The sequence below is a fragment of the Pseudophryne corroboree genome, chromosome 5, assembly GCF_028390025.1.
Source record: "Pseudophryne corroboree isolate aPseCor3 chromosome 5, aPseCor3.hap2, whole genome shotgun sequence".
NCBI lineage: Eukaryota > Metazoa > Chordata > Amphibia > Anura > Myobatrachidae > Pseudophryne > Pseudophryne corroboree.
The window spans coordinates 36,428,222-36,455,722 of record NC_086448.1 but is presented as its reverse complement, the minus strand read 5'-3'; the positions used below and the strand labels follow the sequence as shown (position 1 = coordinate 36,455,722).

General features: G+C 49.9%; 1 protein-coding gene across 2 annotated transcripts in view; it reads right to left on the bottom strand.

Annotated features, from left to right (window-relative positions):
• Window positions 1-27,501, bottom strand: part of TRAPPC9 (trafficking protein particle complex subunit 9) — a 1,110,831-nt gene that overhangs the window by 673,311 nt on the left and 410,019 nt on the right. The gene's annotated exons all lie outside the window — the stretch shown is intronic.

The following is a 27,501-nucleotide window of genomic DNA, read 5'->3' as shown; positions in this document are numbered from 1 at the left end:
CTTAGGCTTGGATTTTTATTCTGCCTCTTTTCCCTAAGAGACTATTTCACTAACAAAACAACATATGCTACACAACGGAACATGTCACCCAGAAAGACGGAACGCTTAGCTGTAACAAGCCGCATATTCCTGACAAGTCTGCGCTGCTGTACGCCGCCTTCTTTTTCTCTTCTACGCATCACTGTTATTTTCTGACAATTAAAGGGAAGAGAAAGACACAATGGTAAAGCAGAACACTAATCCCTCTCTGCTAAGGCGACGCAATAAATCATTATACAATTTGCTGTCGGTTTCCAAACATTCCTCATATATAACGTGTACATTAACATATAAGTAATAGTGTCTTTTTTTAAATTCACTATGAATCTTTACATTTAACTGAAAATGCATCAATCTGATGGGGAAGGCAAAGAGCGTGACCCTTAATGTGTCACACAAACCAGGAGAGAGAGCGGGGTATGAAGGAGGGGGGTAGTCCAGCGCATCCTGGGAGGCTCACAAGTTTATTGTTCAGTGGGTATCCGTCTTTAGGTCAACACTTAGGTCTACCACTATTGGTCGACATGGCAAAGGTCGACACAAGTTTTTGAAAAAATATATAATTTTTTGAACTCTTTCATACTTTACAATCCACGTGAACTACGATTGTGAATAGTAACCTGCGGCGAGTGCAGCGGTGCACTAATTGGGGTTCCCGGTCTCATTATGAAGAAAACATCACCCTTTGTTTTTAAAACTCATGTTGACCTTTTCAATGTCGACATGATTGTGTCGACCTAGCCACCGTCGACCAATGGTGGTCGACCTAGTCGCTGTCGACACACCGATCCACACAAGTTCAGTGTCAGTCCTGGTCTCCACCAGCATCATACCCCAAAGTTAAGAATAAACCCTGTGGAGACCATGGACCCCGGAGAAGAAACCTCATTACATATGAACCATGATGACCATGTAGTTATACCACTTGTTGTTTATCGCTTTAAACCCGGGTATGTTTCAGGGAACCTAAGTTATGGTGCCACCATCACAGACACTTCTGCAAGGCAAAGTCAAATTCGGTCATGTCACCATAGGAAGAAGACATTAAATAGAAATAACCATGAAGGTCAGAGATGGATAAGAACCGTTGCTCAGACGTTAAGTCTGCGTTAATTCCTAATCATGGGGATATTTTATGAATCAGTAAAATTCAACCCCAACTCTTTACAGGAGTGAAACTATTATTACTGTTTGTGCAGTGTGGGAGGAAACTGGAGTACCCAGAGAAAAACCACGGAAATAAGGTTAGCAACTACAAACTCCACACAGATAAGGCCATGGCTGGGATAATACTGTTAGCCATTCTTCTGCCTATAGCCACCTTCAGGAGCACTTTACATACGCTGGCACATGACTAAGAGCACCTGCCTCATCATAAGTCAGTCAGTGGGCTATTTAAACCTTCTCAAGTGGTCAGATCCTCTGTCCCTGTTAGCCCGGCTACGTGGACCTTGTTTGGCTCCCTGGTGTTTCTTGAGCCTAGAATCCGTTTCATTGGTGCATTCTCATCGGTGTCCTTGGTGCTTCACGTCTACATCAAATCAAATCTACATTGGTCAGAATTGTTTCAATTATTCTTTCAATTTCGTCTTTCTTTTGCAGTTCCTTTCCCCGTCCATACTGTGCCTCAGAATATGTAGCACACCATACCAGATCAATAGGCTCGGCTCCTTTCATTTCCAACACAATTAAAAAAATTAAACCAAAAACAAACAAAAAAACCCTTTTCCTTAAATCAGCAATATATGTGTAGAGCAGAGAGATCACATCTCCCGGGACCCACTGTCTCCAGCCCTGGTCCTCTCCGGCTATCCCACCATATATCATCCTGAGACCATGTGTGACTACCGCGGCATTACTGAGCAGTCACCTTTAAATAACACTAAGGCCCTCATTCCGAGTTGATCGCTCGCTAGCTACTTTTAGCAGCCGTGCAAACGCACAGTCGCCGCCCACGGGGTAGTGCACTTTCACTTTACAAGTGTGCGATCGCCTGTGCAGCTGAGCGGTTCGAAAAAGTTTTTTGTCGTTTCTGAGTAGCCCAGGACTTACTCAGCCCTTGCGATCACTTAAGCTTGTCCGGTGCCGGAATTGACGTCAGACGCCCGCCCTGCAAATGCCTGGACACGCCTGCATTTTCCCAAACACTCCCAGAAAACGGTCAGTTGACACCCATAAACGCCCTCTTCCTGTCAATCTCCTTGCTAACGGCTGTGCGAATGGATTCTTCGCTAGAAACATTGCACAGAAACAATGCTGTTTGTACCCATACGGCACGCGTTCGCATTGCGATGCATATGCATGCGCAGTAGTAACCTGATCGCTGAGCTGTTGCCTCATACAGTAAATGGGCACAGACTTATTCAATAGAGCCAGCAGTTCTGAGAATTTATCTAAAGCAGGATTCCACAAAGTGGTTTACATTGACCCAACCCTAGGGATGATAAAACAATCCACAGACTCCATCACTCAAACACTTCCTCTCCTCCATCACCCTGCTCCTTCCATCACACTCCGGCCCCATCCTCTCCTCCGTCATTCTGCTCCTTCCATCACACTCCAGCACCATCCTCTCCTCCATCACCCTGCTCCTTTCCTCACACTCCAGCCCCATCCTCTCCTCCATCACCCTGCTCCTTCCCTCACACTCTAGCCCCATCCTCTCCTCCATCACCCTGCTCCTTCCATCACACTCCATCCCCATCCTCTCCTCCATCACCGTGCTCCTTCCCTCACACTCCAGCCCCATCCTCTCCTCCATCACCCTGCTCCTTCCCTCACACTCCAGCCCCATCCTCTCCTCCATCACCCTGTTCCTTCCCTCACACTCCAGCCCCATCTTCTCCTCCATCACCCTGCTCCTTCCATCACACTCCAGCCCCATCCTCTCCTCCATCACCCTGCTCCCTCCATCACACTCCAGCCCCATCCTCTCCTCCATCACCCTGCTCCTTCCCTCACACTCCAGCCCCATCCTCTCCTCCATCACCCTGCTCCTTCTATCACACTCCAGCCCCATCCTCTCCTCCATCACCCTGCTCCTTCCATCACACTCCAGCCCCATCCTCTCCTCCATCACCCTGCTCCTTCCATCACACTCCATCCCATCCTCTCCTCCATCACCGTGCTCCTTCCCTCACACTCCAGCCCCATCCTCTCCTCCATCACCCTGCTCCTTCCCTCACACTCCAGCCCCATCCTCTCCTTCATCACCCTGCTCCTTCCCTCACACTCCGGCCCCATCCTCTCCTCCATCACCCTGCTCCTTACCTCACACTCCAGCCCCATCCTCTCCTCCATCACCCTGCTCCTTCCCTCACACTCCAGCCCCATCCTCTCCTCCATCACCCTGCTCCTTCCATCACACTCCAGCCCCATCCTCTCCTCCATCACCCTGCTCCTTCCATCACACTCCAGCCCCATCTTCTCCTCCATCACCCTGCTCCTTCCATCACACTCCAGCCCCATCTTCTCCTCCATCACCCTGCTCCTTCCCTCACACTCTAGCCCCATCCTCTCCTCCATCACCCTGCTCCTTCCATCACACTCCATCCCCATCCTCTCCTCCATCACCGTGCTCCTTCCCTCACACTCCAGCCCCATCCTCTCCTCCATCACCCTGCTCCTTCCCTCACACTCCAGCCCCATCCTCTCCTCCATCACCCTGCTCCTTCCCTCACACTCCAGCCCCATCTTCTCCTCCATCACCCTGCTCCTTCCATCACACTCCAGCCCCATCCTCTCCTCCATCACCCTGCTCCCTCCATCACACTCCAGCCCCATCCTCTCCTCCATCACCCTGCTCCTTCCCTCACACTCCAGCCCCATCCTCTCCTCCATCACCCTGCTCCTTCTATCACACTCCAGCCCCATCCTCTCCTCCATCACCCTGCTCCTTCCATCACACTCCAGCCCCATCCTCTCCTCCATCACCCTGCTCCTTCCATCACACTCCATCCCATCACACTCCATCCCATCCTCTCCTCCATCACCGTGCTCCTTCCCTCACACTCCAGCCCCATCCTCTCCTCCATCACCCTGCTCCTTCCCTCACACTCCAGCCCCATCCTCTCCTTCATCACCCTGCTCCTTCCCTCACACTCCGGCCCCATCCTCTCCTCCATCACCCTGCTCCTTACCTCACACTCCAGCCCCATCCTCTCCTCCATCACCCTGCTCCTTCCCTCACACTCCAGCCCCATCCTCTCCTCCATCACCCTGCTCCTTCCATCACACTCCAGCCCCATCCTCTCCTCCATCACCCTGCTCCTTCCCTCACACTCCAGCCCCATCCTCTCCTCCATCACCCTGCTCCTTCCATCACACTCCAGCCCCATCTTCTCCTCCATCACCCTGCTCCTTCCATCACACTCCAGCCCCATCCTCTCCTCCATCACCCTGCTCCTTCCCTCACACTCCAGCCCCATCCTCTCCTCCATCACCCTGCTCCTTCCATCACACTCCAGCCCCATCCTCTCCTCCATCACCCTGCTCCTTCTATCACACTCCAGCCCCATCCTCTCCTCCATCACCCTGCTCCATCCATCACACTCCAGCCCCATCCTCTCCTCCATCACCATGCTCCTTCCCTCACACTCCAGCCCCATCCTCTCCTCCATCACCCTGCTCCTTCCATCACACTCCAGCCCCATCTTCTCCTCCATCACCCTGCTCCTTCCCTCACACTCCAGCCCCATCCTCTCCTCCATCACCCTGCTCCTTCCCTCACACTCTAGCCCCATCCTCTCCTCCATCACCCTGCTCCTTCCATCACACTCCATCCCCATCCTCTCCTCCATCACCGTGCTCCTTCCCTCACACTCCAGCCCCATCCTCTCCTCCATCACCCTGCTCCTTCCCTCACACTCCAGCCCCATCTTCTCCTCCATCACCCTGCTCCTTCCCTCACACTCCATTCCCATCCTCTCCTCCATCACCCTGCTCCTTCCCTCACACTCCAGCCCCATCTTCTCCTCCATCACCCTGCTCCTTCCCTCACACTCCAGCCCCATCTTCTCCTCCATCACCCTGCCCCTTCCCTCACACTGCAGCACCATCCTCTCCTCCATCACCCTGCTCCTTCCCTCACACTCCAGCCCCATCCTCTCCTTCATCACCCTGCTCCTTCCCTCACACTCCGGCCCCATCCTCTCCTCCATCACCCTGCTCCTTCCCTCACACTCCAGCCCCATCTCTCCTCCATCACCCTGCTCCTTCCATAACACTCCGGCCCCATCCTCTCCTCCATCACCCTGCTCCTTCCCTCACACTCCAGCCCCATCCTCTCCTCCATCACCCTGCTCCTTCCATCACACTCCAGCCCCATCTTCTCCTCCATCACCCTGCTCTTTTCATCACACTCCAGCCCCATCCTCTCCTCCATCACCCTGCTCCTTCCCACACTCCAGCCCCATCCTCTCCTCCATCACCCTGCTCCTTCCATCACACTCCAGCCCCATCCTCTCCTCCATCACCCTGCTCCTTCCATCACACTCCAGCCCCATCCTCTCCTCCATCACCCTGCTCCTTCCCTCACACTCCAGCCCCATCCTCTCCTCCATCACCCTGCTCCTTCCATCACACTCCAGCCCCATCTTCTCCTCCATCACCCTGCTCCTTCCATCACACTCCAGCCCCATCTTCTCCTCCATCACCCTGCTCCTTCCCTCACACTCCGGCCCCATCCTCTCCTCCGTTACTAATGAGAATATCCCACTAATAGGTACTTATTTAAGCGAGGAAGTAGTCTGTGACCGATTAAAACATTTAAAGATTAATAAGTCACCAGGTCCCGATGGTATTCACCCAAGGGTTCTAATGGAGCTTCACTCTGAACTTGCAAAACCGCTATTTTTGATCTTTAAGGATTCAGTAATATCAGGTATGGTTCCCAAAGACTGGCGTATAGCGGAAGTAGTGCCTATATTCAAAAAGGGAAGTAAAGCTGAACCAGGTAATTATAGACCAGTTAGTCTTACATCTATAGTGGGGAAAGTATTGGAAGGTATTCTAAGAGATAGTATTCAGAAGTTCCTTGAAGTCAATAAGGTCATTAAAAGGAATCAACATGGGTTTATGAAGGACAGATGCTGTCAAACCAATTTACTTGGCTTTTATGAAACAGTAAGCGCAAACCTAGATCAGGGTAAAGAGGTGGATGTAATCTTTTTAGATTTTGCCAAAGCATTCGACACTGTACCACACATGAGACTTATCTACAAGCTACAAGAATCAGGGCTAGGAAGCACAATATGCACTTGGGTCAAAAACTGGTTAGATAATAGGGAGCAGCGCGTTGTGGTTAATGGATCTTTTTCAACTTGGACTGAAGTGCTAAGTGGTGTGCCGCAAGGCTCAGTATTAGGACTGCTATTGTTCAATATTTCATTAACGACCTAACAGAAGGTCTAGAGAGCATGGTGTCAATTTTTGCAGATGATACCAAATTGTGTAAAGTTATAAATGCGGAGGAGGATGCTGAGTCACTTCAGAACGACTTAGTTAAATTAGAAGCTTGGGCAGCGAAATGGAGAATGCGCTCCAATACAGACAAGTGTAAGGTAATGCACTGTGGTAACAAGAACAAAAATAACACCTACCTACTAAATGGGGTAAAATTAGGGGATTCTGTACTGGAAAAGGACTTAGGTGTCCTCATAGATAGCAAACTAAGCAGTAGTACCCAAAGTAGGACTGCAGCAAAGAAGGCTAATAAGATATTAGCATGCATAAAATGGGGAATTGATGCTAGGGACGAGAGTATTATACTCCCGTTATATAAATCACTTGTGAGGCCACACCTTGAATACTGTGTACAATTCTGGGCACCTTACTACAAAAAGGATATCCTGGAGCTAGAAAAGGTTCAAAGGCGGGCGACCAAACTAATTAAGGGTATGGAGATGCTGGAATACAAGGAAAGGCTTGCAAGACTAGGCATGTTTACATTGGAAAAGAGGAGATTAAGAGGGGACATGATCAACATTTACAAATATATAAGGGGACATTATACAGATCTTGTGCAGGACCTGTTTTTGGTTAGATCAACAAAGAGAACTCGTGGACACTCGCTCAGGTTAGAGGAGAGGAGATTCAGCACAATACGGCGTAAAGGCTTTTTTACGGTAAGGACGATACGTGTTTGGAATTCCCTGCATGAGGGAGTTGTAATGGCCGACTCAGTTAGTGTTCACTCTAGGCTGTTTTAGCAGGGTGCCGCGCCCTGCTCGTTTTTTAACAGCAAAACCCGCCCTGCCCCTTTTGCGGCGCCCTGCTAGAACAGCCGCCCGCTCCCTGCCCTCCCGGCGTGTATAGATGCCGTGCGCATGCGCGCGGCATCCATTCACGCATTGGGAGAGGGCTGGGGGAAGCCCAGCACCGACGGAGGTGCTGGGCACGCCCCCAACAGTGACGTCGCCGGCCACAGACGCTCTCTATAGTAGCGTCTGTGGGCCGCACCGCCCCCTAAAATGACGGCGGCGTGGCCACGTCCCCTAATTTGCGTGGCTGCGCCCCCATTTCACGTCCCCTAATTTGCGTGGCTGTGCCCCCCTGAGTCCGGCGCCCTGCCCCTTTTCACTCCTAGAGTGAACACTATCAGTCAACACCTTTAAGAATATGTTAGATAAATTCCTAATGGATAAGGATATCCAGGGTTACGGGGCATAGTCACGCACTATGGTTATTATAAAAAAGAGGGGGGAAACGTAACGGCAGTCATCAACTTCAGTCAAAATTTTCTACAAAATAATCGTGCATAGGAGACCACAAATAGGTTGAACTCTATAGACAATTGTCTTTTTTCAACCTTAGATACTGTTACTATGTATGTTGCCATCCGCTCCTCCATCACCCTTCTCATTCCCTCACACTCCAGCAACATCCTCTCCTCCATCACCCTGCTCCTTCCCTCACACTCCAGCCCCATCTTCTCCTCCATCACCCTGCTCCTTCCCTCACACTCCAGCCCCATCCTCTCCTCCATCACCCTGCTCCTTCCCTCACACTCCAGCCCCATCCTCTCCTCCATCACCCTGCTCCTTCCCTCACACTCCAGCCCTATCCTCTCCTCCGTCACTCTGCTCCTTCCATCACACTCCGACCCTATCCTCTCCTCCGTCACTCTGCTCCTTCCATCACATTCTGGCCCCATCCTCTCCTCCATCACCCTGCTCCTTCCATCACACTCCATCCCTATCGTCTCCTTCATCACCTGCTCCATCCCTCACACTCCGGCCCCATCCTCTCCTCCATCACCTTGCTACTTCCCTCACACTCCAGCCCCATCCTCTCCTCCATCACCTGCTCCATCCCTCACACTCCATCCCCATCACCGTTCCTTCCCTCACACTCCATCCTCTCCTCCGTCACCCTGCTCCTTCCCTCACACTCCAGCCCCATCACTCTGCTCCTTCCCTCACACTCTGGCCCCATCCTCTCCTCCATCCCCATCCTCACCTGCTCCATCCCTCACACTCCGGCCCCATCCTCTCCTCCATCACCTTGCTACTTCCCTCACACTCCAGCCCCATCCTCTCCTCCATCACCTGCTCCATCCCTCACACTCCATCCCCATCACCGTTACTTCCCTCACACTCCATCCTCTCCTCCATCACCTGCTCCATCCCCATCCTCTCCTCCGTCACCCTGCTCCTTCCCTCACACTCCAGCCCCATCCTCTCCTCCATCACTCTGCTCCTTCCCTCACACTCCAGCCCCATCACCGTTCCTTCCCTCACACTCCATCCTCTCCTCCATCACCTGCTCCATCCCCATCCTCTCCTCCGTCACTCTGCTCTTTCCCTCACACTCCATCCCCATCCTCTCCTCCATCACACTCTGGCCCCATCCTCTCCTCCATCACCCTGCTCCTTCCCTCACACTCCAGCCCCATCCTCTCCTCCATCCCTCTGCTCCTTCCATCACACTCTGGCCCCATCCTCTCCTCCATCACCTGCTCCATCCCTCACACTCCGGCACCATCCTCTCCTCCATCACCGTGCTCTTTCCCTCACACTCCAGCCCCATCCTCTCCTCCATCACCCTGCTCCTTCCATCACACTCCAGCCCCATCCTCTCCTCCATCACCCTGCTCCTTCCCTCACACTCCGACCCTATCCTCTCCTCCATCACCCTGCTCCTTCCCTCACACTCCGGCCCCATCCTCTCCTCCATCACCCTGCTCCTTCCCTCACACTCCAGCATCATCCTCTCCTCCATCACCCTGCTCCTTCCATCACACTCCAGCATCATCCTCTCCTCCATCACCCTGCTCCTTCCCTCACACTCTGGCCCCATCCTCTCCTCCATCACCCTGCTCCTTCCCTCACACTCCAGCCCCATCCTCTCCTCCATCACCCTGCTCCTTCCATCACACTCCAGCCCCATCCTCTCCTCCATCACCCTGCTCCTTCCATCACACTCCAGCCCCATCCTCTCCTCCATCACCCTGCTCCTTACCTCACACTCCAGCCCCATCCTCTCCTCCATCACCCTGCTCCTTCCATCACACTCCGGCCCCATCCTCTCCTCCATCACCCTGCTCCTTCCATCACACTCCAGCCCCATCCTCTCCTCCATCACCCTGCTCCTTCCCTCACACTCCAGCCCCATCCTCTCCTCCATCACCCTGCTCCTTCCATCACACTCCGGCCCCATCCTCTCCTCCATCACCCTGCTCCTTACCTCACACTCCAGCCCCATCCTCTCCTCCATCACCCTGCTCCTTCCATCACACTCCGGCCCCATCCTCTCCTCCATCACCCTGCTCCTTCCATCACACTCCAGCCCCATCCTCTCCTCCATCACCCTGCTCCTTCCATCACACTCCAGCATCATCCTCTCCTCCATCACCCTGCTCCTTCCATCACACTCCAGCATCATCCTCTCCTCCATCACCCTGCTCCTTCCCTCACACTCTGGCCCCATCCTCTCCTCCATCACCCTGCTCCTTCCCTCACACTCCAGCCCCATCCTCTCCTCCATCACCCTGCTCCTTCCATCACACTCCAGCCCCATCCTCTCCTCCATCACCCTGCTCCTTCCATCACACTCCAGCCCCATCCTCTCCTCCATCACCCTGCTCCTTACCTCACACTCCAGCCCCATCCTCTCCTCCATCACCCTGCTCCTTCCCTCACACTCCGGCCCCATCCTCTCCTCCATCACCCTGCTCCTTCCATCACACTCCAGCCCCATCCTCTCCTCCATCACCCTGCTCCTTCCATCACACTCCGGCCCCATCCTCTCCTCCATCACCCTGCTCCTTCCATCACACTCCAGCCCCATCCTCTCCTCCATCACCCTGCTCCTTCCCTCACACTCCAGCTCCATCCTCTCCTCCATCACCGTGCTCCTTCCCTCACACTCCAGCCCCATCCTCTCCTCCATCACCCTGCTCCTTCCCTCACACTCCAGCCCCATCCTCTCCTCCATCACCGTGCTCCTTCCCTCACACTCCAGCCCCATCCTCTCCTCCATCACCCTGCTCCTTCCATCACACTCCGGCCCCATCCTCTCCTCCATCACCCTGCTCCTTCCATCACACTCCAGCCCCATCCTCTCCTCCATCACCCTGCTCCTTCCATCACACTCCAGCATCATCCTCTCCTCCATCACCCTGCTCCTTCCATCAAACTCCGGCCCCATCCTCTCCTCCATCACCCTGCTCCTTCCATCACACTCCAGCATCATCCTCTCCTCCATCACCCTGCTCCTTCCCTCACACTCCAGCCCCATCTTCTCCTCCATCACCCTGCTCCTTCCCTCACACTCTGGCCTCCTCTAGAGCACAGCGTGACTAAAGACATTTTTAAGAAATCAGATTTATAAAGTATAGTAACACATTGTTAATAACTAACCAAAAACATCTCACAGATAGGAGTGACAGTATAGCAGCCTGCACATAGTGTGAGAGATGAACAGCTGCTGCATATTGTGTGTCGCTAGTCAGGGAGCAAGTGTGAGAGTATTACCTCCACACCGGCGTAAGGTGACAATGAGAGTATTTTTCAATAATGTAAAAATGAAAGTTGAGAACTCAGCGTTGTAGAATAGAGTAGCAAAAGTATACACTGTGATAGGTCAGGAATCTATTCTGACCAGCTTTAAACTTTAAAAACTAGATTATGGAGGAAATTCAGTTGAGAGCGGGAAATTCAAAAAACCCTGTGGCGCTGGGATTTTTCCTGCAGCGGTGGGGTTTTGCTATTCAGTTTCAGTTCAGAAATTGAAGACTAATTAAGCAATTGGAAGTTTCCAATTAGCTTAATTAGTCTGTAGTTACTTTCGAAAGCGATATCTACTCCTTAAACATCAGAATCCAGGTTTGCAGCAGCGGTGAGTGCTAAAGTGTGTGTTAGTGTCTGCAAGTGCGTGTGTGTGTGTGTGTGTGTGTGTGTGTGTGTGTGTGTGTGTGTGTGTGTGTGTAAAGCCCTCCCCCACCCCATGAGTGTCAGTAGCTGAAGGAACTACATCTCCCAGCAGCTCCAGAGCCTCCCAGTAGCTCTCTCCCCAGTGTAAAGATGTAGTGGAGACCACTGAGAGCTGCGCAGACCATAGAAAACCACCGGACGGGCGAGTATAATTTGCGCCACTGAGTTTTCAGAGCTGTAAACTGCGGGTATCGGGAGGGCACATACCTGCAGTAATCCATAACTGGACATGAGGTCCACAAGGTTTTTTACATCACGCCTAATTGAATTCCTCCCTTTGCTCTTTATTTAGTAAGTCTATTCTTCTTGGATCCACCAAACTAGTAGGTCACACAGGATCTGCCTTATTTTCACAATGCTCTCATTATTAATATCTCATGGCTTGCGTAACAGAACAATACTGCAAAATAAAATGTATTTATTATTTATTACCAGTTATTTATATAGCGCACACATATTCCGCAGCGCTTTACAGAGAATTGGCCATTCACATCAGTCCCTGCCCCAGTGGAGCTTACAATCTATATTCCCTATCACATGTACAGTACACACAGACACATTCACCCTAGGGTTAATTTTTGTTGGGAGCCAATTAACCTACCAGTATATTTTTGGATTGTGAGAGGAAACCGGAGTACCCGGAGGAAACCCACGTAAGTACGGGGAGAATATACAAACTCCACACAGTTAGGGCCATGGTGGGAATTGAACCCATGACCTCAGTGCTGTGAGGCAGTAATGCTAACCATTACACCATCCGTACTGCCCTATCACACGTATTAGCTGGATTATGAAGATGAAAAGACAACATGTCTTCCTTTCATTCACCTAGGACAATAATTGATTAGGCAGCAGGTTTTGCATTGTAATAAAGACTTGTAATAGGATAATCACACAGTGCACAAAATCAGCCGAATGATTTTACACTGAACCACAGCAAAACGGCAGCGCGCACAATGCCCCACTTCTGACCATCTGTGCCCTCGCAAATTATCATTTGTGCTGGATGGGAAAAAGATATCGGATTAAAAAAGCACGTTTGGGAAGCAGCCGCAATGCGAGTCTCCCGCAGCAACCAGGGAGATACAATTCTCAGGAAACATCAACATTCACCAAACAGATACTTTGGCGGGAGATAGCAATGGATAGTTTAGGAGAAATGCCATCAAATTATATAAAGAAATATTTTCTGAAAGAGTAATATTTACTGAGTGATAGATGTAAAAGTTTCCTTAAAAGTTAATATTTTTTACTTAAAGTGCACCTTTCACCCCCATTAAACAGATGTAGAGACCACGTAACTGAATGCAGTGCGTTATATCTGTACAGTTTCTTCTTATGTTCACATTTACATATCTGCATGAGGTTAGACAGCTATGAATATTCATGAGTACTAATAAGAGGCTGAACTGTGCGTGTACTGGCAGGAGCATGCTCAATGTACTCCTGGCGAAAAAATCATATCCTTAGGCTACCAGCTGTCAGGACATTGGCTCTCAATGATCACATGATCAGTATCATAGGCACGTCTGCCCACCAGATAATTTATATAATGACTTTATACTTCATGGGTGGTCTTCAGTTTGCCGGCTGTCGGGATCCCGGCACACAGTATACTGGCGCCGGAATCCCAACAGCCGGCATACCGACACCTTTTCTCCCTCTTGGGAGTCCACGACCCCCCTGGATGGAGAATAGATTGCAGGGCTCATTTGCGCTCGCCCAGCTGTCGGTATGCCGGCGGTCGGGATTCCGGCGCCAGTATGTTGGCCGTCGGGAGCCCGACCGCCGGCATACCCTACTACACCCATACTTCATATAGTCCCAATCCTGCCTGTTCCATCTCCAAAATATTCACTGGATTTGGTCTGTATATGGAGGCGGGGGGAGGAGGAGGAGAAGACAGATGATCAGCTCTGGGAGCCCAGACTGTAAGTGACCTGTTCCTCAGCTTTATCCACAAACAGACACTTCACATCCAGTGCGGCTCTGTAGGAGTGAGGACACAGCGTTGGACATTGGGACTAATTCAGACCTGATCACTCGCTTTCGTTTTTTTGTACGGCTGCGATCAGGTCAGAACTGCATAGGGGTAGGCACCGCAATGCACACGCGCGTCGTACAGGTACAGAGCGGATCGTTGCTGTGCGATGGATTTAACGAAGATTCCATTCGCACAGCCGAACGCAAGGAGATTGACAGGAAGAAGGCGTCTATCGGTGGCAACTGACCATTTTCTGGGAGTGGTTGGAAAAACGCAGGCGTGTCCAAGCGTTTACAGGCATGTCCAAGCGTTTGCAGGCGTGTCCAAGCGTTTACAGGCGTGTCCAAGCGTTTACAGGCGTGTCCAAGCGTTTGCAGGCGTGTCCAAGCGTTTGCAGGGCAAGTGTCTGACGTCAATTCCGGCCCCGGACAGGCTGAAGTGATCGCAGCGGCTGAGTAAGTCCTGGGCTGCGCAGAGACTGCACAAACTCTGTTTGTACATCTCTGCTACACATGCGATCGCACTCTTGCAAAGCTAAAATACACTCCCCTGTAGGCGGCGACTATCTGATCGCAGCGCTGTAAAAAATAGCTAGCGAGCGGTCTGAATTAGGCCCATTATTCTTGTGGCCGGCGTCAGATTTGCTCCCCACCTATCAGATCACTGACTGTACTGCTATATAAATGTGCTGAAAGCTCCAGTCTTCCAAATGCTTTTCAGACATGTTAGTAAATTATTCTGGCCACACAAAGGTGGACATGCCGGCTGCTTTGAACACTAATTTAAACAAACGCAGGTGGCCAAACAAACACTGCATTAATAAATTTCTGGGATTTTCTAGCACACAAAGCAGAACGTTTTTGTCTGCTCGTTCCGCTGCGCTTCGCTCTCCCTAAGTTTACTAAAGGTAATAGTTTGTGACATGGATAGTAAATACAGTGTTGAACTACTGACTGTCTATCATCCACCATCCAACGAAACAGGGGAAGACCAGCGGTGGGATGGCGTCATACAATCACAACTATGGATACTACACTATCAACACTGAGCCGCTTGACTGAAGATGGAAATATGCTCAGTACAGCTATCCATAGGGTCGCCGTAAGTCGGCACTGACTTGACGGCACATAGTAACAACAACAAAGCAGCTGCTTCTCCCCCTAATCTGCAAGGGTAATTATCAGTCCCATCCGCGGGCCTCAGCCAGGCCACTGAGCGATGAAATGGCAGCCTCCCCCTGCACAGTATCACACTGCCAGTGACATCTAGCTGTGCCTAAAAATAGGCCACTCTCGGCCGCGCAGGGACATCAATAATGCAGCACTTATTCCATTTGCAGAGTCCGACCGCTCAGCGGAGCAATTCCTCCTGAACGGAGAAGCTGTTCCATAAATTCAGGAGAGATTGGAAGGCGTATTTTAAAACCTGCAGCAGCTAAAAATAGCCGGCCTTGTAATAGAAGAGGGGACGTGAGCCGAATCCGCCTCGCTGCAGGCGGCCGTTAAGCGTGGGCACTAACAGACAGTTGAACGCAGGGTCAGCTGGCAAGAAGCGCAGGCATAAGAACGGTGATATGGATATTATTATTAGCAGGGAGCTTTTTCCTTACAGTGTAAAGAACAATATTGTTACACAGGAGAAAAAAAATACTATTTTTAATCCTGTTTTATGGTAGCAATGTAGCAGCAGAATGACAGCAGCGGGCCAGCAGGGTTACACATGATAGCGCTCGGTGAATGCGGTATTAACAGCGCATATCTCACAAATGTGCGTTATCAGGCCAGTGACAGAATGCACATAATGACCCTCGGGGGCAGTAAGGTACTGGGACAACATGAGGACAACGGAACGACGGGAGAGTCGGGGAGGAGAGAGGAAGGCAAGAACAGGAGGGTTGGGAAGATTACAGTAGCCAAGGACAGGAGTGCGGGACAGGCAGGGTGTCCCTGAGAGCAGATCAGTGATATACTGGGAGCAATGCAAACAAGAGAGACAGAAATATCCATACAGGTGTGTGTCTGACTGGTAAACTCAATCCGTCACGTCCCCCCAGTATTTATGTATTGGGTTCATTATAACCGATCGCTAACATGTCAGTGCAACCTACTCATTGCTAACCTCAGGCGGCTGCTAGTAATGTGGCGTCAGGCGCAGTAGCAGAGTATTTCAGCAGCATGAGAGGAGAGATACTCTTGGCTCCACCTGTAATTCTGCAAACTCCTCTACCTAACTCTGTTCCAGCTTTCACAATGGCTGCACCCAAGAAAACCTCCACCGGATAGGTCACTGATATATGCAGCAGACCAGCCTATAGCTGCTCTTCCAATGGGACGAATCCACGGGCGACGCGGTGTTGTTACATGCCGCAGGTAATGCTACATCGCTCCGTTATACAGCAAATCATTTAGGGGCCAATTTATTAACAATTTAAATTGCATCACGATCCGGGAGCAATGCCAACGCCTAAAATCCCAATGCCATATGCAATTATAGCTGCGGCATTTATCAGATGGCACCCGCAGGGACAGGAGCTCCGAAAGGACCCCGTCCCTGCTATGTGTTCAGAGTGGAAGCGGGAGTTCTGCTGCGCATGTGCGGCGGTAATTGATGGAGAGGATTCCGGAGGAGGAACGCTCTCGCGGGTAATTATGCAAAGTGTAACTCATAGGGGTATATTCAATTAGAGTCGGAAACTGCCGTCTCGTCGGAAAGATGTCAGTTTCCGACTGGAGTAGGTCGGAAGGGGTTCCGACCTATTCAATCTGGGCTCAGTTTTTCCGATAAGTCGGGAAATCCGACTTGTCAGAAATACACGTGGCTTCAGCGGACGAGCCGCGTGTATTGTCGGAAGCGGGGCAAACCCGACAGGTAATAGCCCAGTTTCCGACAATGTTAATCCGACTTTAAAAAAAAGTCGGATTGACACTGTCGGGAATGGACGAAACCTATCGGGTTGAATTGCAATTGAATATACCCCATAGGCTACAATGGGCTAAAACCCATGGGGGTTGTGGCTGATGTCATACATGCTGATCATACTAAATATCTGCGTGTATTGGGGGGTCATTCACACCTGGTCGCACGCTAGGATTTTTCGCTGCGCTGCGATCAGGTCAGAACTGCGCATGCATGTGCACCGCAATGCGCAGGCGCGTCGCACGGGAACAAAGCGGATCGTTGCTGTGCAATAGGTTTAATGAAGAATCCATTTGCAGAGCTGATCGCAAGTTGATTGACAGGAAGAGGGCGTTTGTGGGTGGCAACTGACCGTTTTCTGGGAGTGTCTGAAAAACACAGGCGTGTACAAGCGTTTGCAGGGCGGGTGTCTGACGTCAATTCCGTGACCGGACAGCTGAAGTGATCGCAGCGGCTAAGTGCTGAGCAACTCGGAAACTGCACAAATATTTTTTGTACCGCCCGGCTGCACATGCGTTCGCACACTCGCAAAGCAAAAATACACTCCCCTATGGGCGGAGGCTCGCAGCAGTGCAAAAAAAACCCTAGCGAGCGATCAGGTCTGAATTAGGCCCATTATCTCCCCCCATAAAAACGTGTGTTTTCAGGGGAATAAGCCTCAAATATTTAGTAATAAATAGGCCCCACAGTGTTTACAGCGGACGCAATGCATTATAACATCTCACCGCTGGATGGTGTGTACCCAGCTTAAGGCGAGGTGTGGCACTTACTATTAGCTGGTGTACGAGGACAGCGCAGGATTTGTTTGCAGCTAGCGATTACTCGCCTATAGACGTGCTACGTGACATGGTTTTAGTTGATGTGAATATTTGCATGTAACATTGCGGAGAAATGATCCGTCCCCTCTGTGCGACGTTATCAGTGCAGCGAGGGATGAGAGCGCCTTTCCCCTTGTGATATAAAATAAATTGGCGATTTAGCCAAAAACAGATGTTGAATCTAATGGGACGTAAAGAGTTGTATCCAGTGGGCAGCTGTGCCAGGGAAGACGTGCGTTTCCACAAATGTTCAGAATAAACCATGGAACAATAATTGTTGTAGCTCTGCAAATTGCGCTATGTCTGGTGCAGAGCGAATGCCGGGAATGACGGAATCACACTGCGCAGGGCACTTGCGGAAAGCACCATGCTGTAGACCTGGAGGGCAGACTGGGTGGGGGCGATAGGTGCTCTAGAAGAAGGCATACATGATAACCAGCGCTTACGTGTAGGAATGCGCCAAACCTTCAGTGCAGACGCAATGATTACATGGTGAGGGCAGAACCGCACTTGGGGTTATAAAGCATAGATAGAAACAGAGGTGCAGATTACTATGCCAGACTTTAGCAAAGTTAAATACAAGTTATATAAATAGCCAGGGAACGTAATTAAATATCAGGCGCCTGCGGTTTTCGTTAGATGAAGAAGCACTCAGGATATGGGGGTGGGAGGGTGTGTTTTATGGTTTTTGGTCAGGTCACTTTCTTGTATGTGGATGCGTTTATTCCCCCACTTGGAAAAAAGTGATGGCAGAACCTTTATATGGATAGATCAAATGAGGGGTAAAAGTCAGGGCACCAACAGCTCTGCTGGGCCCTGGTACTGGGAGGGGGGCGTTGTGGTACATGCAGGGAGGTGTGGCCAGAGCCCCTAATTAGAAAATTAAAATGACAGGTAATGCGCGACGACACCCACGGTGAAGGATTCGGTCGGCACCACTGGTAATAGTTGGGGGAGAACATTTATTTTGACCAGCTTTACCCTTCCCAATCAGAACAGCGGTTCCTTTGTGTCTGATGTATCATAGGCAAATGATGGGATGTGATATTATTAAGGTGAGTGGTATATACACACCCTGCAAATGGAGTGTGTAAGAAGATATGAGAGGGTACAGGTCGTCTGTCATCTACAGGGGGGCAGCTTTCTAGGTTAGGTGCTATTATCTGTCACTCTCCTTCCATTGTCTGGTTATTATATCATAATGATACAGTCAGACTATAAAGCTTCAGGGAAGTCTTGCAAAGCCCAAAAACACTCACAGGTAATGTAGTGGTGATAAATTTGCCAGGTGCCGGGGTTATTAAAGCCGGCCACTCCGGGGCTCTGTCCTATTAAAGTCCAGCAAGTGCAGACAAACCACAGAACCATTTAGCATTCATTGATTTGCTGTATGGAATTTCCCAGGTCTTAATTGTTTTTACTCGCCTTTGTTCAGGCTGGAAGTCTCCCTGCCGCAGAGCCACCAAATATCAATCCACAACGTAATAAGAATCTCGGGGAAAAATGTGAGGCAGTGGGCATGGCATATACACATGGATTATCTGTGATTGGTTGTACAACGCTGCCACGTATGCCGGTGCACTCTGAGGCACTCTGTGCCTTATGCCTCTGACATGTCACTAGTTCAATAGGCTGTATGTGGGGGACTGATGCACTTTAATAAGGTAAAATATAACAATATGCTACATTTAATGTAGAGTAGGTTATGAAAACAAGAAGAATATTGATAATTTATCCGTGCCACGCCTCACATTCTATATGAGGCGTCAGTGGCATTCCTCACGCGGTGTCGCATGTAACAATCGATAGTACATTCATCAGCGCTCCTCTCAGCGACTCGTGTAAGTATTCCTCTGAGTGACATTAGCAACAGACGCTATGTACTATCTAACAGGATTTTGGACATTCCGGATCCTGGTTTAAGGATTCCCGTAGCTCAGCTATAGCGACTCATAAAACAACTGTTGATAATACCAATATATTTTTGCATTCGCTTTAAATATTTTTTATTATTGGATTTCATATATTATCAACTGCATTTAGCTGTTATTAGAAATGACCAGACAATCTGCAGTTAATGTTCGCCTTTCATATCCGCAACAGATCACAGTAATTACATGCGTCACACAGACTGTTACTATGGACCCCAGTCAGTAATATTGGGCATAGGGCTGCGTCAGAGGTCGTCACAGTCCCCGTCGGCGACTTCACGCACAAATGCCGCAATAAGTCCTTCCGTGGTGTACATCCGCGTGTAGGACTGTGTAAGGACTGTCAGCGTCTGTAGGCGCTGTCATGGCGCCTGGTGCACCTGTAGGCGCCACTGTCGGCCAACAGATAGATTATCTCCCTGCGCCTGCTCAGCCACCTCCCAGTCTCTGCCAAGGAAAGACCAGCACATTTCCGAGACATATCTGGTACATTGCGTCTCACTCGCAACTGCGCCTATGTGAGTACGCCGTGGGAGGTTCTAGGGATAATCACGCAGTAGCAAACAAATCACTCAGCTTTAGTACATTAGCGTTGCGTGTGGCTGTAATCAGGCCCTTTGCGTTTTATTCCCCTCTGTTCTATTACACGTATACGATTCTCCACTATATCTACGTGACAATTATTATTAGCTGCTAATTAAATGTTACAATTGCTTTTAAAATTGGTAAATTGTTTCATATACTTTATTAATATTCTGAAAGCTCAGGAAATGTCTAAGAAGCAATAGGACATGAGAGCCAGCTCCAAGCTACATTAGGGAAATCGCGTCCCAGGGAGCAAAACTAGACTGTAAGCTCTTATGGGAAGGAAAGCTGTGCATGAACATTCCTGTGCACAGCGCTGTGTATAATGATGTATATTACACAGCAAGTTGCAGGAGATAATGATTTTAGCGTTATAATTAGTGGGTAAATCGCAGAGATTGTGCCGGCGCGCGCTGGATTCAGTATGATATCCCGACGGATTGCATGCTGGCAGTCAGAATACATCCCAACCATCAGAATCCCGACAGCCCCCCCCGAAAGTACCCTAACCCTCCCTCTTCTCTGCTGCCTATTCTCCACTTGAAAGTGCCTAACACAAACCCCCCTTCCCCGGTAACCACCGGCGTTTCTAGAGAGGAGGGGACCCGTGTGCAGACTCTGTGTGTGGGCGCAGAGCCGGCCATAGGCATAGGCAAACTAGGCAATTGCCTAGGGCATTTGATATGCCTAGGGGCATCAGCAGCTTCTGCTGATTAAAATGATATGCGGCATGCCTATATTCTGTGTGTAGCATTTCATATGCAGATACAGCCACAGTCTCACACAGTATATTGGCATGCTGCATATCATTTTAATCAGCAGAAGCTACTTGTGCATCCTAGCCACATAGCAATGCAAATAAAATGCATTTTCATTAAAAAAAAAAGTGCCCGACGTTAGCATTGAGGCAAGATTTATGAGGACACATCTGTATCCAAGCAGAGGCAAAGGTCACAGTGTTAGTGGAAGTGTGAGTGCTGTGTGTATGTGAGTGGGTTGGTTGTGCAGTAGTGTTCGGAATATGTGTAAGGAGCATTATGTGTGTCATGTAAAAATGCATTAATAATGTGCAACATATGTGTAAAGGGCCACTATGTGTGTCATGTGTATAAGGGTATTAATAATGTGCGGCATATGTGTAACAGGGTACTACTGTATGTGTGTCATTATGTGTATAGGGGCACTAATAATGTGCAGCAAATGTGTAGGGGGAACTACAGTATGTGTGTCATTATGTGTATAAGGGCATTAATAATGTGCGACATATGTGTAAGGGACATTATGTGTAAAAGGGCATTAATAAAGGTTGTCATAATGTGTAAGGTGCATTATGTTTATAAGGACATTAATGTGTCTCATATGTGTAAGGGGCATTACTGTGTGGAATTGTGTATAAATGCATTACTAATGTGTGGCATTATGTGTATAAGGTGCTCTACTATGTGGCGTTGCATATAGAAAGGGCACTACTGTGTCGTCTAATGTGAATAAAGAGCAATAAGGTGTGGTGTAATGTGAATAAGGAGCAATTCAGTGTGATGTAATGTGAATAAGGGGCTCTACTGTGAGGAGTAACGTTTATTAAGCAAAGTGATACTACTGTGGGATGTAATATGAATTATGGACACTATCGCAAGATAAAATGTGAAGAAAGTTGCAGTACTGTGTGGCGTAATTGGAATTGGGGTTACTATTGTGTGGCCATGTCCCTTCCCAGCGAGAAGATGCCCCTTTTTGGGCTGTGCGTCAAATGTGCGAACTGTTCCTATTTAAAATATAGGGGGTACAAGGACTGATATGGGTGAGGGGTGATGGTGCTGGGAAAGAGGTGCAAGGTCAGAGGCAGAACCAGCGGTGGTGCTAGGGGGCACCAGCCAAAATCTTGCCTAGGGCATCACATTGGTTAGGGCCGGCTCTGTGTGGGCCCCCTCCTCTCCCGTAGCCGTCACCGCCGCTGTTAGCGCTCTCAGCACTGAGACTCTGGCACAGAACCAGAGTCTACAGCGCATGCGCAGGACTCCGAAAAAATGGCCGCCACCCCATTTTTCCGGAGTCCTGCGCATGCACTGTAGACTCTGGCACTGTGCCAGAGCCTTTCGTGCTCAGTGCGCTAACAGCGGCGGTGACGGCTACGGGAGAGGAGGGGCCCACATACAGTCACAGATGGACGCCGGAAAGGTGAGTATCGAAGAAATGGGTGCAATGTGTGCGGTGCGGGCCCCCTCTGGACCCAGGGGCCCGTGTGCACCGCACACACTGCACCCATTAAAGATATGCCACTGCCGGTAACCATACCTTTGCGTTCCCTGCGCCCTAACTCTAACCCTCCTTCTAATACATAAACCTAATCGCCCAGTCCCCGCGGCAGGACGTGAGCATGTCCATCTGAAAGAACGGTCGGGATTCCGGACGTCAGTACTTCAACCGCCGGGATTCCGTCCTGCGGCATTTTAACTGCACCACCCTGCAACTCGCAGGCTATTACATTTGCCCTCCAAACCCTTCCTAGGGTAACACATCCGCCATAAGGAGCCACAACCTCCCAAGTGTTTGTGTAAATGAGATACATTGTGTGGCGGGACAGGGAGATTAATGACTTTAATCAATTATTTTACAGGGGTAATTTATAATGGACACGTTAAAATGCAAAAACGCGGAGCCACGTTCACGGCGAACATCATGCTCTACCTTATTATATCATTATATTTTAAAGCCCAACGGGGGCGAGGAAACTTCTGTAAGTTAAAAAAATAAAAACAATAATGTAAATACTTAGAAATAAATGACACATTTCCCTGACGGGATCGGTGTGTACGGTGCAATGTGTGGTCAGAATCAGGGGCAGGAGTCAGACCCCCAGGTATTAGAGTCTATTACAGGTCACCCCATAACAAATACAGCTGACCTAAATACATTTATCATTCTGCGGCCGCCTGATAAGACAAGTGTGCCCAGATTTATAGCCAGACCTCCGTCCTCCCCACAATCCATCTGTATTGTCACTAATAGAAGGGACAAGTGACACAGCCTGAACTGTGCGGCTCTTTCCTATGGAGCTGACCTCAGCACTGTGTTATATACCTATTAACAAGCACACCATCCATTACCTATGGCCAGACAGCTCCTGTATGATCTGCCACTGTATTTCCAATATACACCATGAATTGCTAATCTCAGGGTCACACAGTCGGTCATTGTAACCTGCAGAATAGGAACAGACTTAAAGAGGGAAAACAGCAAATGCTTAAAGGGGAACGCCGCCCTTAGAGTGCCGTGTTGCCATAGAACGCAGCGATGGACCTGCTGAGAAGATGCGATTGTATTCACCACACATGGCGTCATATGCCAAGGCAGATAATACAAATCTACCCAGACAATATAAATTGCCTGCCTATCCACAATGACCGTCGGTTATGTCTACATGTATGTATATAATTACACAGATGCCAGTCACCAACAGCGGCTTTACTACTGATCTCTGACTACGCCTCTGCCTCACATTACTGAACCGTTTCCTCAAACTCTGCAATTCATATTGTGCTACCTAATGAACTGATTGGTGACGCCGTGCCACCAGGGTCCAATGCTACCATTAGGTGACGTCAGACCAGGGGGAGGCAGTGGGGCATGTGAGAAAAAAGCAGGTGGGTATTGGGGCAAGTGAGGTCAAACTGTGTGGGCAGAGGGGCATGTGAGAGAAAAGCTGGTGGGCAAAGGGGCAGGTTAGAAAAAATCTGGAGGGCAGAGAGACGTATGAGAGAAAATAGAGTGGGCAGAGGGGCATGTGAGAAAAAAAGATGGTGGGCAGAGGGGCATGTGAGAGAAAAGCAGGTGGACAGTGGGGCATGTAAGAGAATAGCTGGTGGGCAGAGAGGCAAGTGAGGTCAAACTGGGTGGGCAGAGGGGCATGAGAGAGAAAAGCTGGAGGGGTCTGCATGTGAGAGACGAGCTGGTGGGCAGAGGGCATGTGAGAGACGACCTGGTGGGCAGAGGGGCATATGTGAGAAGAGCTAGTGGGCAGAGGGGCATGTGAGAGAAAAGCTGGTGGGTAGAGGGGCATGTGAGAGAAAAGCTGGTGGGTAGAGGGGCATGTGAGAGAAGAGCTAGTGGGTAGAGGGGCATGTGAGAGAAAAGCTGGTGGGCAGAGGGGCATGTGAGAGAAAAGTTGGTGGGCAGAGGGGCATGTGAGAGAAAAGCTGGTGGGCAGAGGGGCATATGAGAGAAAGTTGGTGGGCAGAGGGGCATATGAGAGAATAGCTGGTGGGTAGAGGGGCATGTGAGAAAAGAGCTAGTGGGCAGAGGGGCATGAGAGAAAAGCTGGTGGGCAGAGGGGCATGAGAGAAAAGCTGGTGGGCAGAGGGGCATGTGAGAGAAAAGCTGGTGGGCAGAGAGGCATGTGAGAGAAAAGCTGGTGGGCATAGGGGCATGTGAGAGAAGAGCTAGTGGGCAGATGGGCATGTGACAGAAGAGCTAGTGGGCAGAGGGGCATGTGAGAGAAGAGCTAGTGGGCAGAGGGGCATGTGAGAGAAAAGCTAGTGGGCAGAGGGGCATGTGAGAGAAGAGCTAGTGGGCAGAGGGGCATGTGAGAGAAAAGCTAGTGGGCAGAGGGGCATGTGAGAGAAAAGCTGATGGGCAGCGGGGCATGTGAGAAAAAAACTGGTAGGCAGAAGGGCAGGTTAGAGAAAATCTGATGGGCAATAGAGAAGCAAAAGTCGGTGTGCAAAAAGTAAATAACCACCCCTCCCCACAGCTCTCTTTTTCCAATTTGTTTAGCTTTCCTAAATCTGTGGGTCCGCGAGGGGAAATGTCCATTCCATGCAGGAATCCATGATAATATGCTTGGCTGCAAAAGATAAAATACCGCTAACAGGACAATGCTAAAACGGAGCAGACTAGATGGGCCAAGAGGTCCTTATCTGTTCTCAGATTCTCTGTGTTTTGTACTTTATAGCGCACAGCGGCGAATTACTCCGTCATGCCCTAGCTCCTCTATTTATACAGTGCGGTTTCTCACAAGGCCCAACTCAGACCATAGTAAACCCTGACTGTAGTACGTTGCAGAGCTACAATAGCACAAGACACACTACAGCGCAACTTTGCGGTGGCTGGGACACGGGGCAGCCTCTGCAGCAGTATATTGGTGTAATACACAGTTTCCATTACCGATACCCAAAGCCAGTATTAGCGTCTGCTACAAGCCGATTACACTGTTACTGGACCAGAAGAAATAATGCAATGGCTACTCTCTTTACAAGCCCAGTGCCTACGTAACATCCTGGGTTGTCTAGTGGGTAAACCAACAGTGCCTTACAGAGAGACTTTTAAGTCAGACCTGATCGCAGTTGTGCGAAATTGCGACGCGGCAGATTATTAAACAGCTGCACATGTGTACGGATCGTAATGCGCAAGGCCAAACTGCAAAAAAATCCTGCGTCTTTTTTAAATGCTAGGCAAACGCAGATTGAGTGACAGGAAGAAGCCGTTTGCAGGTGGTAACTTGGCGTTTTCTGGGACTGTCAGGAAAAACGCAGGCGTTCCCAAGCGTTTTCAGGGAGGTTATTTTACGTCAGCCTGTTTTTTCACACTGTAGGAGTAAGTCCTGGGCTGCGCACAGAAAAATCATTAGATGGTGAGTGAGTTGCGAACGGATTTGCAGCTGACCGGCGTTTGCACAGCTGTATGTGGTACATTAAGACAATCTCATCGTAGATGTATTGATTCTATGCTCTATACTACCCCAATACACTTACACATGTATCCCACGTAGGTAACATTAATGTTCCAGCTCCGGAGCAGAAGCTATTATGCGTAACACTGACAGATCACACCACTAGACTCAACATAAATATGTAAAGTCCTCTTTCTCCTATCGGAAAAGGAGGTAATGTATGTGTGCAGATAAACGCCAGACGTCACGCTATAGGGAGAGGAGACAATTGTTCCTATAACGAATGGCAGAGAGATGAACCGATCAGCATTCGCTCACTAGGCGAGGACGGCGACGGCTATAGGGCTTCATGGTTTAAACAAGAAAGGAGAATGTGATTAATGCGACTTATAAAAAATAAACCACACAGTGCAACGCTGCCAAAGATGAGGAGCAGAATGTACTTATCCTCTAGTTAGTGTGGCTTGTAAGGAAATGTCAGAGACTCATATCTCGCGCTCTGATGCTGCGTCTCACATGCTTGGCAATACAGGACTAAACCTAAAGAGAAAAGCACAGAATGTCCAGTTCTGGGGCAGAGGCTGACATCCGGAGGTGGCAGACATGGGGCGATAGTAGCAGAGGCACACATGGGAAACTGGGGGAGCAGATGCACAACAGAGGAAACCAGGGCAGAGGCACACATAGGGAAACATCATACCTCCCAACTGTCCCACTTTGGGAAGGACAGTCCTGTTTATCTAGTACCGTCCCGCTCTCCCACCCGAGAGCCACAGGTCTGGGGGGGGGGGGGGGCAATTGGGGCGATCACACAATGCTGCTGTGCTATGTAGACGAGCAGTGGCTAAATACATACGCACGGCATCTACACAATGTGAGGGCAGAGACTGGGGGCAGCTTAGCATCTCCGAGGGTGCGGGACATAACCCATCCCAGGAATCGCCAATACTCGTAATTAGCAGCAGTAACCAGGAAACGTGTGGCCACTTAGCAGCGGAGGGAGAAGGTGAATCAGTCCGGCAGGAAGAGGTGAGACCCTGTGTGGGGTGAGAACGAAGTGCAGTGACTTCAAGGAGGAGGGGTTGGTGCTGGAGCTGCAGATGATGCGGGTGTTGAGGAGGCAGATAAACGGCGCAACTGTTTTATATATGCGCACTGGCAGAGGGGCGGGGTCTTGTACTCATCCCTCCCAAACCCTGCATAGGCCATGTCCAGACCCCTCTGGCCAGCTGCTGGTGGCTACTGGTGTCCTCTACCCCCAGACTGGCCGGGAGCTGTGCGGGGACTGGTGAGCTTACACTTGCCAGTACTGGTATATATAGTGCAGCTTTACTATAGCCTGCCTGTTACAGATATACAGCACCTATATACATTATGGTTAAAAAGTATACATATTTACTGCTCCAAAGGGTTTGCTAAAACCAGCTAAATAGAAGCAGATCTATAATGAGGAAAGTACACGTGTGATACCATGCTGTGTTACACTGCTGCCTAATCCAGGTAATACATTGCTCTAGTTCAGGCCTGGCCAACCTGTGGCTCTCCAGCTGTTGTGAAACTGTAAGTCCCAGCATGCCCTGCCACACATTGCTATTAGGGAATGCTAAAACTGTTGCATGGCATTCTGGGACATGTAGATTCACAGCAGCTGGAGAGCCACAGGTTGGCCAGGCCTGCTCTAGCTAATATTCGGAGCCTGGTATCTTCGGTGTAATAAGGAGACAGAAGTGACGGTTCCATTCTCAGCCATATAATGTACCGCATCTTTTTAACCCATCTATATACACCTGGGTAATATTATCAATTACAGTGTATTCTCAGAGTTCTATTTCCCTGCCTCCAAGCCCAGCTATTGGTGAGCTGGTGCCTTCCAATTCCTTCTAAAGGGCTCCATACACTACAGCGACATGTCGGAGGCTAAAGTCGGATGCGATTTCCCTTGAACTACCCAGGTGGCAGGATCGCATATGATACATCATATGCTGTCCTTTTGCATACGATGTATCTTATGCGATCCCAACCATGCCTGCGGGATCCGCCATATCACGAGTGCAGCACTAACGACCTTGGGGCTCCGATACGATGCTCACGGGAACGCGCATCGGATCGGATGTAAAAGACATCCGAT